An 18,569-nucleotide genomic window follows, 5' to 3' on the forward strand; every position below is an offset into this window, starting at 1 on the left:
CATGTAGGCCTATATAGCATTGATTGAGGCTAATGGATAGAAAAGAAAAGCAGAGTAAAATATAAAGATACAAAACGTTATGCTGCTAAGGCTTCTGATACTGAGGAATTGAGAACTATAATGTTCTATTTTTCTTCTGGAGATCATGCGTCTTGGGTGGACATAGAGTCAGGCTCCTTTAAGGTACCATTGCATTTGTACCTGTATTCAGCTAAGGTAAAGTACTTAAGAACACATACTGCTTACCCTATAGTGTTTAATATAATTAATGTATGTTATGAGGTAAAAGAACATATGAACAAATTGGACTCTCTGTCACCATTCAGCCCAGTGTGGGGTAATGTTTCATTTAAACCAGCCAAGCTGGATGCAGGATTCCAGATATGGACAAAGAAAGGAATAAGTAAAGTAGATGACCTCTTTAAAGAAGAGATTCTAAAGACCTTTGAAGAAATCTTTCTAACGTATGACATCCCAAGGAAACCTTTTTTTTAGATGTCTCAGAGTGAGGAACTTTATTTCTTCTATACAAACCAATCAGTAGTGATTCCTGCACTGTCATCCTTAGAAGAAATTATAACAAACGATTGTAATGAAAGGGTTTTGATTTCAACAATATATAACTGGCTTGCATCTGCCTCTAAAGAAACATGGACAACCAGACTTCAGACCTGGACTTAAAAGAGTACATTTCAGAAAACGATTGGGAAAAAAAACCTGAGATGCATCTCAGAAACAAACCGCAAACTCCAATTTAGAGCTACTCTAATATATTTGGCTGATGCAGATATACACAACTCCTGTGAACTGAATAAATACAATCGTAATATACCTGACCTTTTTTTTTTTAAATGCAATGAGGCTAAAGGGACATGTATGCACTGTGTCTGGGAGTGTGACAAAATGAAAACATTCTGGAGGGAGCTGATCAATAAAACCTTATTCATCTTGGCTGTGAACATTCCACTTGACCCTAAAATGATTTTGCTGCACCTATATCCAACAAATCTGAATCTGAACCCCCAAGAATATAAATTAATTGATTTTGCTATACTACAGGCAACCTGTGAGTGCAAAAAATCAATGAAGAAATTGTTTAAAAAAAAAAAAAAAGTGCTCATAAAATTGGACATTTTACCATCCACATTCCATGGCAGCTGGGAAACTTCCATCTGCTGAGGAATAACGTGATATGAGCCAGAGCTCCAGAAGAGCTTCTAAATGGCTCTTGTGGGGTAACACTTTATAATAACCATCGCTAATAAATGTTAAATATAAAGTTAATTGAACTTAAGTGAAATGTTTAATTATTATTAGTTATGCTATAGTTTGTTATTTTAACAGTTTGTTGTTGCTTACATCATAACATTTTATATTTTATATTAAGTATTTGTTAAAGTTCAAGAAACCCTTTAAAAACCATCAAACATTATTTGGATGTCATTATGAAGTTGGGGCGGGGCTAGAAGGGGGGCACGGGTTGGCACCGGCCACCCCTGAAATATGATTGTCCCCCTGTTGCCCCCCCCCAATCCATTGGGTTAGAGTGCTGTCAATCTGACAATGGTGATTTCCATTGGATCAGAGTACTGTCACTTGGCTGCCTGTTCTGCCAACTTGCCCAGCCCTTGTCACATGACCAATTAATGTTTCCATGACGGCTATCCAAAAAAGAAAAGGAAACAAAATAGATAGATCAAAAATTAAAATACTACCTGTAACTTATCTATGTTATTCTTAATATTTTAGTTCTAGTTTCTTATGATTCTAGTAGGCAGTTTTGTTTTCAGACGTCAACTGACCTGTGTCTTACAAACATGAATTTAGGAGCTATGATGGCACGTTTGCTTGTAGTTTTGTGGCAGTTTGGCAATTGCGGGGCATTTTGAGTGGTAATTAACACATAGATATTCACTTAGATCAAAATGGAAAAGATCCACACCCACTTTTGCCCATGATCATGGCACAAGAGTAGTTCTGAGCAACTGAACTGCTTTCACTGTTTTTTTTTTTCACTAATTGCAGTTCAGTATCATCTGCTGTTGCAGTTTTTAAGTGAATCAGTTTTTCTTCTGAGATTGGAAGGTGTGCTGATAGAATATTAACTTCCAACTCCTCTTCCAGTTTTTGTTCAGTTTGTTCTTGCAGGAAAGCTCTGCTGAGTGTGTCCACAATGTGCAAATCTTTGCCTGGTTTGTAGGTGACAATAAGGTCCAAAGCTTGCAGTCTCATCAGCATCCTCTGCAATCTGGGTGGAGCTTTGTGTAGTTTTTTGAACACTGACTCAAGTGGTTTATGGTCGGACTCCACCTGTACGTTTGCCATACAGATACTGTTTGAACTTTTCACAATTATACACAATAACTAAGAATTATTTCTCTATTTGTGCGTATCTTTTCTGTTTGTCAGTAAGAGACCTCGAGCCCTATGCTACGGGTTGTCCTTCCTGCATTATGACCGCTCCCAATCCTTCAGAGCTTGCGCCCACTGACAATGTGACGTCTTTGTTTACATCATAAAACTGGAGCACTGGGGCTGTGCTTACCAGTTTCTTCAGATGTTCAAAGCTGCATTGATGCTGTTTCCCAATGCCACGCAACTTCCCCTTCCAAAAGTTGCCTTAGTGGTGAACTGAGCTCAGAACTGTGAGAGGTACTGCACAGTGCCTAAGAAGCTCATCAGAGCTCGGACCTTCTCTGGATCCGGCTTCAGGCCATCTACACTCACAACATGGCCAATATATCCCATCTCCGTCATAGCAATATTGCACTTGTCTTTGTTAAGTTTGAAATTGCAGCTCCTTATTCTTCCAAGAATCTGTTTAAGCATTTTGTCATGTTGTTCTTTGTCAGCACCCCACACTAGAATGTAGAGGTGGGGAAACAGATTGATTCACGTATGTATCGTGATTTATTTATATATTTTTGTTTATACGATATTGCCAACGGCGACTACATCATATCAGTTTGTTTTTGTAATAGAAGGAAATGAAAATAGCAATACTATTGAATCCCAATACAACCACCCTTTTTTTCTTTTTTTTGTGATCATTCTTTTTATTGGCATCTTCAAACATACAAAACAAATTCCACACCATGTTACAGGTAATAGCAGATGGTGCACAGAACAGATCAACACAAATTGAACAAGAACAAAAACCCTCTCCCACCTCCCACCCTCTGCGGTCTTGAGGAAAACAAAACAAACAAACAAACAGAAATCACACCTTGCCTAGTCACTCTCCTCTAATTCTTGTGGGGCTTAGGTTATTAAGTCTGATATTTGTGCTGCTGCACTTTTCCATAGGCTGATAGTTGATGATCTGGCTTTGTTTATCCCTGCTGTAGAGAGTTCAAGCATAACTATGTCTAGAAAATATGTCAACCACTGTTTTATATAAAGCGAGTGTGAGGGGGAGCCAGCGTTGAGCTATCATTTTCTTGGTTGCAGTTGAGCCGGTTAGCCAAATTCTCTTCTGTCTCCCAAGCAGGTGTAATTTAGAGTCATCGTTCAGTAACAAAATAGTCGGGTCAGTAAGAATTTGACATCCTATCACATCAGGTATTATTGATGTTGTTTTATTCCAGAACTCATGCACCTGTTCACACTCCCAGATCATGTGCAGGAAAGTTCCAGTTTGTTCAGGTTGACAGAACATGCAATAGGGAGTAGGAATGGTTTTAGAGATGTATCTCTTCTGAGGAGTCCAATATGTCTTATGGCATATGTTGAAGTGGATATACTGGTGATTTGGGTTTTTGGAACAGTGGAAAATGTTGTCCCAAACTGTCTCCCAATTAATTGCGTTCCCCTCAGGGCTCAGCTCTCGTTCCCATCCTCTCACAGGGAAATCAAAGAACCATTTAATGACTGGGTGCACATCAAGACTGTTTTCCCATGGCACTCCATAACATTTTAGGGCTGATCTTAAGCGAAGATAAAAGTAGAAGGATGTCATGGGGACCTCAAAACTAGCTCTCAGGTCTTCAAAACTCAACATACCTTTCTTATTGAATAGCTGGTCTAAAGTATAAATAACTCTGTCGACTCCACGCTTACAATCAAAAGGTTTGTTACAGAATTAAGTGTGCATTGGTGTCATATTGGGGTTTCACATCCACTTTTTGGTGTAGCGTAGTTGCTAGCCTCCACCTGTTTCATTGTGTGTGGTGTTGTGATAATAGCCTAGGCTAGCAGCACTTTTTGACACACACTGCAAGCAAGGTCTGGCGTCTTGACTTCCAGTGAGTTTTGCTCTATTGCTCTCCATCGGGACGGTATAGCGGGGTCCATCCCACACCTACGGGCCCGTACGAAGGCTCTGTGAGATATTTTAAAGTTGGGTAGGAACCGGCCGCCCTTTTGTGGTACAGTGCAGTATATTTTAGCCTAGGTTGTTTTATTATGTCCCATATACTGCCGAATTAATGTATCCAGCTTTCTTCGAGAAATGTCTTGGTGAAGTAAGGTGATCATTGTCACATCTGTAAGAAATCGTCACAAGGAGACTATGTCAGGTTAACACACACGCAGACCAATGGGGCCAGAATTCCCTTTGAACACTATTTAGCTTCAGTCGCTTCACAGTTGTCCTGGCAACGTCCAGTACAATGCATGGATGGTGAATGCCCTATTATTTTTCTCTTTGGTTGGTATGTAACACTAATGGCTAAAGTCACATTCCTGTTTCAATAAGTTCCAGTTATTTTATAAACCATAGTATTGAGCCCATTCGTTGAAGATCTAAGACTTTCTTACGTCAATTGTTTCATCAGAGTGTGCAATGGCCACCTCTCTGTTTTAACCACACCCTCGACCTTGTGCTGGCATATGGCATTGATATTGAGGATTTAATAATATATCCGCAGAATCCTGTATTATCAGACCATTTCTTAATAACTTTCGAATTCTTACTACCCGACTATACAAAATTAGATAAAAGCTTCTACACTAGATGCCTCTCTGACAGTGTGATAGCTAAATTTAAGGGAAATATTCCAACAGCATTTGACTCAATGTCATGCCTTAATAATACAGAGGACCTTTGTGTTAACTTTAGTCCCCCCCAAATTGATAAATTTGTAGACGGTGCTACGGCCTGCCTACGGACGACTTTAGACTCTGTTGCTCACCTCAAAAAGAAGATGAAGCAAAGGAAATTAGCACCTTGGTATAACTCCCAAACTCGCAAATTAAAACAAATCTCGCGAAAACTTGAAAGTAAATGGCGTTCCTCCAAACTGGAAGAATCTCATTTAGATTGGCAAGACAGTCTGAAAACCTATATGAAGGCCCTCAGAAATGCCAGATCAGACTATTACTCAACACAAATAGAAGAAAATAAGAACAACCCAAGGTTTCTTTTCAGCACTGTAGCCAGGCTGACAGCCACAGCTCTATTGAGCCATCTGTTCCCATAGCTCTGAGTAGCGACGACTTCATGAGCTTCTTTAATGATAAAATTAAAACGATTAGAGATAAAATTCATCACCTTTTGCCCTTAACTTCCAACGGTTCACCTTTAAACACAGGACTACTAGAAAGAGTGACAAGACGTGACATATACTTAGACTGCTTTTTTCCTATAGACCTTCAACAATTAATGGTAAAAGTCTCTTTAGCTAAGCCATCTACCTGTCTCTTAGACCCCATCCCAACGAGGCTACTTAAAGAAGCGTTACCCGTGGTTAACACTTCATTACTAGACATGATCAATATGTCTCTATTAACAGGTTATGGACTGCAGTCATTTAAAGTAGCTGTGATAAAACCTCTTCTAAAAAAACCCCACCCTCGATCCTGAAGTCTTAGCCAACTATAGACCTATATCTAACCTTCCCTTTCTTTCCAAAATCCTTGAGAAGGTAGTCACTAATCAGTTATGTGACTTTCTACATAGCAGTAGTTTGTGTGAGGACTTTCAGTCAGGATTTAAAAAGTATCATAGCACAGAGACGGCACTGGTGAAAATTACTAATGACCTAACTGCTGCCGACAAAGGTGTTGTCTCCATACTTGTCTTATTAGATCTTAGTACTGCATTTGACACTATTGACCATACCATCCTGTTACAGAGATTGGAACATTTAGTTGGCATTAAAGGAACCACACTAAGCTGGTTTAAGTCCTATTATTATTATTATTATAAGTTATTGTGCTGGGCCCCAAATACCTACGAACTTCATTATCTAAAGATATAGCTACCCTGGATGGTATTGCTCTGGCCTCCAGTACTACTGTCAGAAATCTAGGAGTTATTTTTGATCAGGATATATTGTTTAACATCCATCTAAAACAATCCTCAAGAACAGCCTTTTTTCATCTTCGTAACATTGCCAAAATTAGGAACATCCTGTCTCAAAACGATACAGAAAAACTAGTCCATGCATTCGTTACTTGCAGGCTGGACTACTGTAATTCCTTACTATCAGGTTTCCCAAATAAGTCCCTTAAGACTCTCCAGCTGATCCAGAATGCTGCAGCACGTGTTCTGACAAGAACTAAGAAAAGAGATCATATTTCTCCTGTATTAGCTTCTCTGCATTGGCTTCCTGTAAAATCCAGGATTGAATTTAAAATCCTTCTCTTGACCTACAAAGCTCTAAATGGTCTAGCACCATCATATCTAGAAGAGCTCTTAGTACCTTATTGTCCCACTAGAGCACTACGCTCGCAAAATTTAGAGCTACTTGTGGTTCCTAGAGTCTCTAAAAGTAGGATGGGAGCCAGAGCCTTCAGCTACCAGGCTCCTCTCCTGTGGAACCAGCTCCCAATCTGGGTTCAGGGGGAAGACACTGTCACCACATTTAAGAATAAACTGAACACCCTCCTCTTTGATAAAGCATATAGTTAGGGAGTAAGGAGATCCAGAAATGCTTGTTACCAACCTAGCTCTGGGGAGTTTACTCCCCGCAGTCCTTATGTTTCTTTTTCCCAGCATATTTCGTTGGATTAGGATGGCACCAAGATCTTGGTTGCAGCTGTCGCCGTGGTCCTGCTTTACTACACCCTGCTACGCTCTACGGTGCCCTGCTGTGTCCTGCTTACCTGCTACATCCAGCCATGCCTTGCTATGCCACGCTACATACTGTTATGCCCTGCAGTGCCCTGCTATGACATGAACTACTACGACTACCATTTTCTAGTCACTGTTCCATTATCTTTATTGTGACTATTATTGCCATTGTTCATTACATCCCCAACCGGCACCGTCAGACAACGCCTACCAAGAGCCTGGGTCTGGCCGAGGTTTCTTCCTAAAAGGAGTTTTTCCTCGCCACTGTCGCACTGAATGCTTGCTCTTGGGGGAATTACTAGAATTGTTGGGACTTTATAAATTATAGAGTGTGGTCTAGACCTACTCTATCTGTAAAGTGTCTCGAGATAACTCTCTATGATTTGATACAATAAATAATATTGAATTGAACTGAAGAATTTTTGGAATAGAGTCCTCAAGATCAGAGATGTACAACAAAATATCATCTGCAAATAATGATATTGAGCTGATATTGGATTTAATCTGGACATTACAGATTGTATTTTGCCTTATGGCTTGGGCTAACGGTCCAAGAGAGATTGCAAACAGCATGGGGGAAAGCAGGCATCCCTGTCGCAAACCCTGCTGGATGGGAAATGGCTGAGAATGCAAGCCATTGGTTGAGACTATGGCCGTCCATCCATCCATCCATCCATCTTCGTCCGCTTATCCGGTCTCGGGTTGCGGGGGTAGCAGCTCCAGCAGGGGACCCCAAACTTCCCTTTCCCGAGCCACATTAACCAGCTCCGACTGGGGGATCCCGAGGCCTTCCCAGGCCAGGTTGGAGATATAATCCCTCCACCTAGTCCTGGGTCTTCCCCGAGGCCTCCTCCCAGCTGGACGTGCCTGGAACACCTCCCTAGGGAGGCGCCCAGGGGGCATCCTTACCAGATGCCCGAACCACCTCAACTGGCTCCTTTCGACGCGAAGGAGCAGCGGCTCTACTCCGAGCTCCTCACGGATGACTGAGCTTCTCACCCTATCTCTAAGGGAGACACCAGCCACCCTCCTGAGGAAACCCATTTCGGCCGCTTGTACCCTGGATCTCGTTCTTTCGGTCATGACCCAACCTTCATGACCATAGGTGAGGGTAGGAACGAAAACTGACCGGTAGATCGAGAGTTTTGCCTTCTGGCTCAGCTCTCTTTTCGTCACAACGGTGCGATAAATTGAATGTAATACCGCACCCGCTGCGCCGATTCTCCGACCAATCTCCCGCTCCATTGTTCCCTCACTCGCGAACAAGACTCCAAGGTACTTGAACTCCTTCACTTGGGGTAAGGACTCATTCCCTACCTGGAGAAGGCACTCCATCGGTTTCCTGCTGAGAACCATGGCCTCCGATTTAGAGGTGCTGATCCTCATCCCAGCCGCTTCACACTCGGCTGCGAGCCGATCCAGTGAGTGCTGAAGGTCACAGGCTGATGATGCCATCAGGACCACATCATCTGCAAAAAGCAGCGATGAGATCCCCAGCCCACCGAACTGCAACCCCTCTCCACCCCGACTACGCCTCGATATCCTGTCCATAAATACTACAAACAGGATTAGTGACAAAGCGCAGCCCTGGCGGAGGCCAACTCTCACCTGAAACGAGTCCGACTTACTGCTGAGAACCCGGACACAGCTCTCGCTTTGGTTGTACGGAGATTGGATGGCCCTGAGAAGGGACCCCCTCACCCCATACTCCCGCAGCACCTCCCACAGTATCTCCCGGGGGACCCGCCTTCTCCAGATCCACAAAGCACATGTAGACCAGTTGGGCATACTCCCAGGCTCCCTCCAGGATCCTTGTGAGAGTAAAGATCTGGTCTGTTGTTCCACGACCAGGATGGAATCCGCATTGTTCCTCTTCAACCTGAGGTTCGACTATCGACCGAACCCTCCTTTCCAGCACCTTGGAGAAGACTTTACCAGGGAGGCTGAGAAGTGTGATACCCCTATAATTGGCACACACCCTCTGGTCCCCGTTTTTGAAAAGGGGAACCACCACCCCGGTCTGCCACTCCTTAGGCACCGTCCCAGACTTCCACGCAATGTTGAAGAGGCGTGTCAACCAAGACAACCCCTCCACACCCAGAGCTTTAAGCATTTCTGGACGGATCGCATCAATCCCTGGGGCTTTGCCTCTGTGGAGTTGTTTAACTACCTCAGCAACTTCCACCAGGGAAATTGACGACAATCCCCCATCATCCTCCAGCTCTGCCTCTACCATAGTGGGCGTATTAGTCGGATTTAGGAGTTCCTCAAAGTGCTCTTTCCACCGCCCTATTACCTCCTGAGTTGAGGTCAGCAGCGTCCCATCCTTAATGTACACAGCTTGGATGGTTCCCCGCTTCCCCCTCCTGAGGTGGCGAACGGTTTTCCAGAAGCACCTTGGTGCCAACCGAAAGTCCTTCTCCATGTCTTCTCCGAACCTCTCCCACACCCGCTGCTTTGTCTCTTTCACGGCAGAGGCTGCAGCCCTTCGGGCCCTTCGGGCCCTTCGGTACCTTGCCACTGCCTCCGGAGTCCTCTGGGATAACATATCCCGGAAAGACTCCTTCAGTCGGACGGCTTCCCTGACCACCGGTGTCCACCACGGTGTTCGTGGGTTACCACCCCTTGAGGCACCTAAGACCCTAAGACCACAGCTCCTCGCCGCAGCTTCAGCAATGGAAACTTTGAACATTGTCCACTCGGGTTCAATGCCCCCAGCCTCCACAGGGATGCACGAAAAGCTCCGCCGGAGGTGTAAGTTGAAAGTCTGTCGGACAGGGGCCTCCTCCAGACGTTCCCAATTTACCCGCACTACCCGTTTGGGCTTACCAGGTCTGTCCAGAGTCTTCCCCCACCCCCTGACCCAACTCACCACCAGATGGTGATCGGTTGACAGCTCTGCCCCTCTCTTCACCCGAGTGTCCAAAACATACGGCCTCAGATCAGATGAAACAATTATAAAATCGATCATTGACCTTTGGCCTAGGGTGCTCTGGTACCAAGTACACTTATGAGCATCCCTATGTTCGAATATGGTGTTCGTTATAGACAATCAATGACTAGCACAGAAGTCCAACAACAAACAACCACTCTGGTTTAGATCAGGGAGGCTGTTCCTCCCAATCACGACCCTCTCGTCCACCGGGGTAAACTCCAACGTAGCGGCGCTCAGCCGGGGGCTTGTGAGTATCCACACACCCGCCCGGCGCCTCACACACTGGGCAACTCCGGAGAAGAAAAGAGTCCAATCCCTATCCAGGAGTATGGTTACAGAACCGAGACTGTGCGTAGAGGTAAGCCCCACCAGATCTAACCGGTAGCGCTCCACCTCCCGCACCAGTTCCGGCTCCTTCCCCCACGGAGAGGTGACATTCCACGTCCCCAGAGCCAGCGTCTGCTGCCCGGGTCTGGTCCGTCGAGGCCCCTGACCTTCACTGCCACCCATGTGGCAGCGCAACCGACCCCAGCGGTTCCTCCCACAGGTGGTGGGCCCATGGGATGGAGAGATGGATGCTTCGGTTAACATTTAGGGACCCTCATTATGCTACCACTGAAGTGTGGTGATATTTTGAGCTTTTTTAGTGGTATAGTGATTTATTTTTACTTTCCCTGTGCCCCGAATACTAGCGTTGTAAGCTAATCAGCAGTCCGTGCTAGCTTGTTTCAAGCTACAAACACATTCGATTAGCATGAAAACATGTCCCAGAGAGCGATCGAGTGGGTATACATCTGTTATTAACCCCTAGGTTCGTTTTGCGCCGGAATTGTCCTTTAAAGTCATTTATATACCAGTTAAAGAGGGGTTTACTATTTCTCCAATTGCATTTGGTCTCTCCTGTGCTACACTCACTTTTCTCAGAATCATGTAGAACTGCCTCAGTGCCCACCTTATGGAAAACAGCCACCATCATACCAATACCCAAGAAACCCTGCCCATCAGAACCAAACCACTACCTACCAGTTTCACTCATTGCGGTGAAATGTCTGGAGAAACTCATGCTCAAAATTCTCCTCTCAGCTGTCGAACCACATCTGGACCCGCATCAGTTTGCCTACGAAACCGGAAGGGGAACTGAGGATGCTGTGGCATTCCTCCTTCAGTTCCTCCTGCAACACCTGAACACACGGTAACTACGCCAGACTCCTCTTCATAGATTTCAGTTCTGCATTCAATAAAGTCTAACGGCATCAGATGATCAGGAAACTCCACCACCTCAACGTACATCCGTCCCTCATCCAGTGGATTCACAGCTTCCTCAGTGACAGGCTGTAATCAGCCAGGGTAGGCTCAGCAAAATCCACATCCATCATCACCAACATCAGTGCACCTCAGGGGTGAGTCCAGAGCCCCTTCCGATTTAAATCTCTCACAACCCAATTTGCATTCATAATGAACCTGTTGAAATGGTAGAGTGTTTCAAAGACCTTGGACTCACCCTAGACAATAAACTGAGTTTTAACCAACACACCACTGACATCCATAAACGCTGCCAACAGAGACTCTCTTCCATCCGCAAACTGAAAGCACTCTCCATACTGTATAAGAGCTCCAACCCATTCTCCTCTACTGTTCCCCCTGCTTTTTCAACATGTTAATTACCACCAGAAACAAACTCACTCGCCTCACCCAGATTGCATCAAAAACAATTGGCCTTCCCACCCCAAACCTATCAGACCTCAACAATAAAGCCACCAAACCCAAAGCACGGACAATTGCACATGACCCCAGTCATCCCCTCTACCCCTTCTTCACACATTAAGACGCAGATACAGGTCCTTGGCCTGGAGATGGGTCCGCTACAGTAAGAGTTTTGTACTTTCTGCCATATCATCCCTAATGGAGCTCCCCAGCGGTGATTGTTATGTGTGTGTGTTACTTATATGTTGTATAAGCTGCCCACAAGGGGCACCAGTGGAACAGACTGGAGGTAACTGTGCATTGCAGGGGGATTGGGGTGAAGGTGTCAATGTTTACTGTATGTGTATGCATGTATACATGTATATTTGTGAGGCCCTGTACAGACTGCAAAACAAATTTCTATTCTATAAATTCTATCTATCTATCTATCTACAGTAAAGATAATATTCACCCAATAGTAAAATAATATTTACAATGTCAGAAACATATGTATTTAAATGATCCATAGAATAGAGCATGTGAGAGATATCAAAGTTGGAATGTCATTAATCTTTAGTAATAACCAAATTCTTATATCAAAATCCAAAATAAAAAATAAAGGACAAAGAAACATGTGATTTAAGGTTTATTCATTCTCACCACAAAATGTACAAGGGTCCACTTCAAATGTGAACCTTTTTTAAAGATTGCAGCTGTTTGGTACATTCTATTAATTATATGAAAATTAGTTTCTTTAAATCTTGTTGGATAGGGACCCTTCCTAAATCCTTAATAAACTTAGCACAAAAAGTAAGGAAATTTATGTTTGGTAGATTATTTCTCTGTGGTAACAATGCTTTTTGGCAATACATCTTATATCGTATCTTATACCGAAAGCCTGTTTAGTTCCCTTTCAAATGGTGCCCCATTTGTAAGGAATATGCATTTGTGGGATGAGCAGCAGCGCTAAGTATGTGGGTTGCACCCATGAAAAATTTGCCAAATCTTCTCTGCCAATGCCAAACAGCTTATTCTGCTATTGACTTGTTTGGTGTTTGATGGATTGGATGATTGACGTTTGAATAAACAAGACATATTGGCAATTGAACAATTTATTCATTCTACAAACAGGAGCCTCAGTAGCGTGTGGAAGAACCATACACAGCCACAACAGCCTGGCACCTCCTCCTCATGCTGGTCACCAGCCTGGTCACACACTGCTGTGGGATGGCATCCCATTCTTCAACCAGCATTTGTCGCAAGTCAGCCAACGTGGTTGTGTTGGTCACTCTGGCACGAACAGCACGCCCAAGCTGATCCCACAAGTGTTCAATGGGGTTGAGGTCAGGACTGCTGTGTGCAGCAGTGATCCACCACAGCCCCCACCGGAGCAAAGATTTGACCATGGAAGACCACAGAGCGGAGACGAGAAATCTCAACGCCCCTTTTCACCCGTCCAACACTCCTCAAACCCCCTTACCAACCCCGACGCCTTTGAGGATCCATCACTCTCCCCATTCACCCTTTCCCCTGTTTCCCCCTGCCACATGTTGGGGTTCACTGACTGGATGGAGCAGCTGGTAGATGCTGGAATCAAGTTTGCCCCACTACCTTCTCCCATCACTCGCCCCCAGCATCAAACTGACCCTGTTTGGACTGAACCACTGAAAGTAAAACGCCAGGCACCTCTGCCCCCTCAAGGACGGCAGCTAACTCCTTCTCCCCAGACTGATAAGTATGCTTGTGTACAGAATGAAACAAGCTTTAACTGATACGTGCTGGGCCCAGGCTGCATGCCTAGTGGCACTCATGACTCTTTCCAGGACAAGCCTGGGCCCTATGTATTCAATTCTTCTTCAATCTATGTTGTGATAGGTAACAGAAAAAGAATGGTGAATCCGCCAAGTAACAAAAAGAAGCACTTAACTGCCAACTTAGCAAATTTAGCATCCATTCCTCGTCAGCCACAGCCTGTCCCAAAAAACGAGACAGATAATTATTTTAACACACTAACATTAGCCTTACTAAACGTCAGGTCTTTGGCGGGTAAATCATTTTTAATCAGTGATTTTATTATTAAGCACAATCTTTACTTCATGTTTTTAACTGAAACCTGGTTAGACCATAATAACAGTGATGCTGTTCTTATAGAACAGCATCACTGTTACAGCTCCCCCTAACTTCAATTTTATGAGTGAGAATAGAGCGAATAAGAAAGGAGGTGGAGTCGCCATTTTGTTTAATGACTCGTTCCAATGTACTCAAATATCTTATGGAAACTTTGCTTCTTTTGAATATGTGGCTCTTCAGCTAAGGTCCGCCTCTCGACCTATATTTCTAATTATCTACAGGCCACCTAAATACTGTGCATCCTTTTTTGACGACTTTACTGAACTGCTGTCTATAATCTGTATTAACTTGACTGTGTAGTTATTGCTGGTGATTTCAACATTCATGTTGACAACCCCCAGGATAGAGGGACAAAAGAACTGTGTTGCATTTTTGAGAACTATGGACTGACTCAGCATGTGACGGAGCCCACACACAACAAGGGGCACACTCTGGACTTGATTATCTCCAAGGGTTTGAACATTTCCAAGGTTGTGGTGACTGATGCTGCTCTCTCTGATCATTCCTGTGTTTTCTTTAATGGCACTATCTCTGTGCACAAAAGTGTCCAAACAAAGTTAATAAGAAAACAGTATATCACTGACAACACCAGTGAAACATTCATTCAGCTTTTCTCGTCCACACCCACCCTCTCAGGGGTCTCAGTCACTGAGCTTGTAGACAATTTCAATTGTAAAATTACAAATGTAATTGATGCCATTATCCCATTAAGGTAAAACTGTCTCTGATAAGAAAAGATCTCCATGGAGAAATGCCATACTGGTAAGAACAGAAAAAAGAGAGTGTCGAAAAGCAGAATGCAGGTGGCGAAAAACTAATCTCCAGGTCCACTACAACATCTATAAAGAGAGACTTCGCATTTATAATTTGGAACTGAGGAATGCAAGGCGGTCCTTCTTCTTGGACATTATTGCCAAAAACAATAATAATTCACGTGCTTTGTTTGCTACTGTCGATAGGTTAACAAACCCTCCAGTACCAGGAGCATCTGAACTTTGATCCACCAAGGCCTGCAATGATTTTGCCGCCTTCTTCAAAGACAAAATTCAGAAAATTAGACAAAAAGTCAGTGCTTCCATATCGAGTACAGGGTATGTGTTGTCACAGTGTCCAGGCAAAACAAATTCCAATATGACCCAATTTCATATGATTAACCGTAAAAACCTGGAGGACATTATACAACATCTGAAAACCTCCTCCTGCTGCCTTGATATTCTACCAACGGGCCTTTTCAAAAATGTTGCAAACTGTTTGGCTACAGATCTTCTACAGATTGTAAACACGTCTCTTCTCTCAGGTATCTTCCCACAGGCCCTGAAAACTGCAGTCATTAAGCCACTCTTAAAAAAGAACAATCTTGACATGTCACTAATGAGCAACTATAGGCTGATATCAAACCTTCCATTTTTAAGTAAAATCATTGAAAAAACAGTTTCTCAACAACTCAACCTTTTCTTGTCACTAAACAACAGTTTTGATGCCTTCCAGTCGGGTTTTCAACCACACCACAGCACTGAGACAGCTCTTGTTATAGTCTTTAATGACATCCACTTAAACACAGATAGTGGCAAAATTTCAGTCTTAGTATTGCTTGAACTCAGTGCTGCATTTGATACGGTCGACCATGACATATTACTAGACCGATTGGAAAACTGGGTTGGCATTTCTGGCTCAGTACTAAAGTGGTTTGAGTCTTATTTAAAGAATAGGGACTACTTTGTGTCTATAGGGAATTATACATCTGAGCATACAAATATGACGTGCGGAGTTCCCCAAGGCTCAGTTCTGGGGCCTCTCCTGTTTAACATCTACATGCTTCCACTGGCTCAAATTATGGAAATCAATAAAATAAATTACCATAGTTATGCCAGAATTTGTGTGCAAGCACTTCCTGTGTTTTGTCCGTATGCCACATTTTGACGTGAATCCTATGCACAGTTTTATAAATGAGGCCCCAGAACTGCCTTCTTTCACCTGAAAAACATAGCATGTCTCTGCCCATCACTCACCTTCTCTTCTGCCAAAACTCTGATTCACGCTTTCATCACATCCAGAATCGACTACAGCAACAGCATCCTCAACAGTTCATCTGCAAAAGCCTTAAGAGGAAGTGGGGAATTAAAATTGAAATCTAATTGTGAAGTACCAAGAGAATATCAGACACAAGACAATGTTTCCTTAGGACCTTGTTGTCCTCAGAGGTAGCTAGAGTAATGCCATCAAATGATATGTGTTTTCCTCAAAATGTCATTGTATTATGTGTTATGTGTGACCTTTACCAAACCTTTAGAAAGGTGCTGATGTGGCTTCAATGTTTCATTGTGAGTGGCTTTTAGCTTCTGCCAAAGTAAAGACCCATTTTATTTATTTTTATTTGATTTATTTATTTAAAAGGGACTCTATGGCTGAGGTTAAAGCTTGTAAAATGGTGGGTCCTAATATGTCAAAATACTGTAGAAGAAGTTCTAAAGGAATTCCATCCAACCCTGGTGTTTTCCCTTTTTTAACTGTTTTTAATGCTGATTTAAGTTCCTCTAAGGTTATCGGTTGACCCAGTTCTTCTGCCTCTTCTGGGTCAAGAAGAGGCAGGTTTAGTTCTTTTAGGAACTTCTGGCACTGTGTCGGATCTGGGTTGCAGGAGGACTTATACAACTTTGAGTGAAAGGATTGAAAAGTGGCGCTGATATCCTTAGGATTTGTTAAGATACCTCGGTCTGTGCAGATGCTGTTGATAGTAGCTCTGGATTTGCTTTGTTTTAATTTCAGAACAAGCAATTTGCTTGGTTTACAGCCATTAAAATAGTAATTTTGCCTCACTCTGTGCATTATGAACTCAGCTCTCCTTCTTAGCAGATCATTCAGCTCTGTTCGGCTTGTGGCTAGAAGAGTTTGTGTATATTTAGAAAAACAAGTCTTAAGAGATTGCTCTAACGATTTACAGCATTCTTCCAACTCCACTATCCTTGCCTCTCTTTTCCTCTTCAAATGACGATGTAAAATCTCTAATAAATCCTTTAGTTGCTTTTCATGTATATGCGGGGTCTGAAACTGTGTCGGTATTACAACCACCATCATCCAATAACATATTTTATGAGCATCTCCATAGTATTCTTAAGCAATGTGATGGTAAAAAGGAGTTAATACTAATGGGTGACTTTAATATAAACTGGGACAAAAAAAACTGAAAAAAAAGAGATAAATTCAATCTCTCCCAACTGATACAAGGTCCAACAAGATTAATCAACTCCTCCCAGACACAAATTGATCTGATATTTACAAACAGACCTGAGAGAGTAACTACATCGCATAACATGCCGACTGGTCTGTCCAACCATAATATCACACTGCTGGTAAGGAAACTAACCAGAAAACAATTTGCAAATTATACCAAAAGAAATCAATTCTATGAGAAAATTCCTAAAAATGAAATAATCAACTTGGAAAATGCTATAAACCAAATTGACTGGTTTGATCTTCTAACCAGCAGAGATACTGAGATTAGCTGCAGCACTTTTTTTCTACCATTATTGAAATAAGAGCAACCTTCACAAGGAAGGTGAAACATTTAGGGACAAAAGACCACCTTACCATGGCTAAATGGCACTCTCTGGCAACAAATGAAAGAGAGAGATTCTGCTTTAAAGAGGGCTTTAAAATCAGGGCATAGTAGTGACCGGCTTACCTTTACAACTCTCCGAAATAAGGTATTAAGGAATTTAAGAAAGGCTAAGGCAGATTTTTTTTATCAGAATCATTAATGACGCTCAAGGGAAATGGGAAACTTATCTGGAGAAATCTTAAAAAATTTACTGGTAGGAATAAAGAACAAAGGACAACTTTATCGGAACTCAAAGTGAATGGAATCCTGACCCAAGATAATGATATGATAGCAAGTACATTTAATGATTTCTTCATAAAATCAGTCAGGGAGTTGGCTCAAGGTATCCCAACTGAAACTGTACCATATATCCCCATTGATAAAGCTAAACCTATTTTTAAAATAAAGGAAATATCTGAATCAGAGGTTATCAAAATTATAACCTCGCTAAGGAACTCAAAAGCAAAGGATTCATATGGTTTGGATACCACATTTTTTAAATCACATAGGGATGCACGAGCCTACCCCATTGCTCATCTGATCAACCAGACAGTTAGGCAAAGTACTTTTCCAAGCTCATGGAAGACAGCAGTGGTATCTCCGATCTACAAGTCTGGTGATAAAACAATGGTGTTAAATTATAGATCCATTAGTATTCTATCAGTGATATCCAAGGTGACAGAAAGATAGGTAGCAGAACAGCAGAAAAAACATCTAAACTTGGGCCACACCCCTTTACACCCTATGCAATGTTGATTTCACACAAACCACTACAGAAACAGCTGTTTCCTCCTTGAAAACATCAAGTCAAAATTAGATGAGGGTGGTATAGTAGGTGCAGTGTTTTTGCACCTTAAGAGGGCTTTTGACACTGAATCACCAGATACTTTTATCAAAATAATCTTATTTTAATTTCTCAGCTGAGGCCATGAAATGGGTGGAGTCCTACTTAACTAACAGAAACAGAGCGTACATATTGATAATTCTTACTCTTCATACCTCGACTGTAATATTGGTGTACCCCAGGGGTCAGTATTGGGCCCTATCTTGTTTAGCATGTACATTAACGACTTATCTTCAGTTTGTCCATCTGTTAATATATAAATGTATGCAGATGATACAGTTCTTTATTTGCATACCAAAAACAAACAGCAGGCTGCAACTAAACTAACTGAAGCACTGTTCCATGTTTCTGACTGGCTAAAAAG

The 18,569-nt window shown here is 42.7% G+C and overlaps 1 long non-coding RNA gene across 1 annotated transcript; it reads left to right on the top strand.

The window, feature by feature from the left end:
• The first annotated feature begins 339 nt into the window (after positions 1–339).
• Positions 340–17,568, top strand: LOC116064555. Its single transcript, XR_004108558.1, has 4 exons — positions 340–408; positions 3,403–3,405; positions 11,819–11,823; positions 17,556–17,568. It is a non-coding gene; the product is annotated as an uncharacterized LOC116064555 (long non-coding RNA).
• The last annotated feature ends 1,001 nt before the right edge of the window (positions 17,569–18,569 follow it).

The sequence above is a fragment of the Sander lucioperca genome, chromosome 15, assembly GCF_008315115.2.
Source record: "Sander lucioperca isolate FBNREF2018 chromosome 15, SLUC_FBN_1.2, whole genome shotgun sequence".
Classification (NCBI taxonomy): Eukaryota; Metazoa; Chordata; class Actinopteri; order Perciformes; family Percidae; genus Sander; species Sander lucioperca.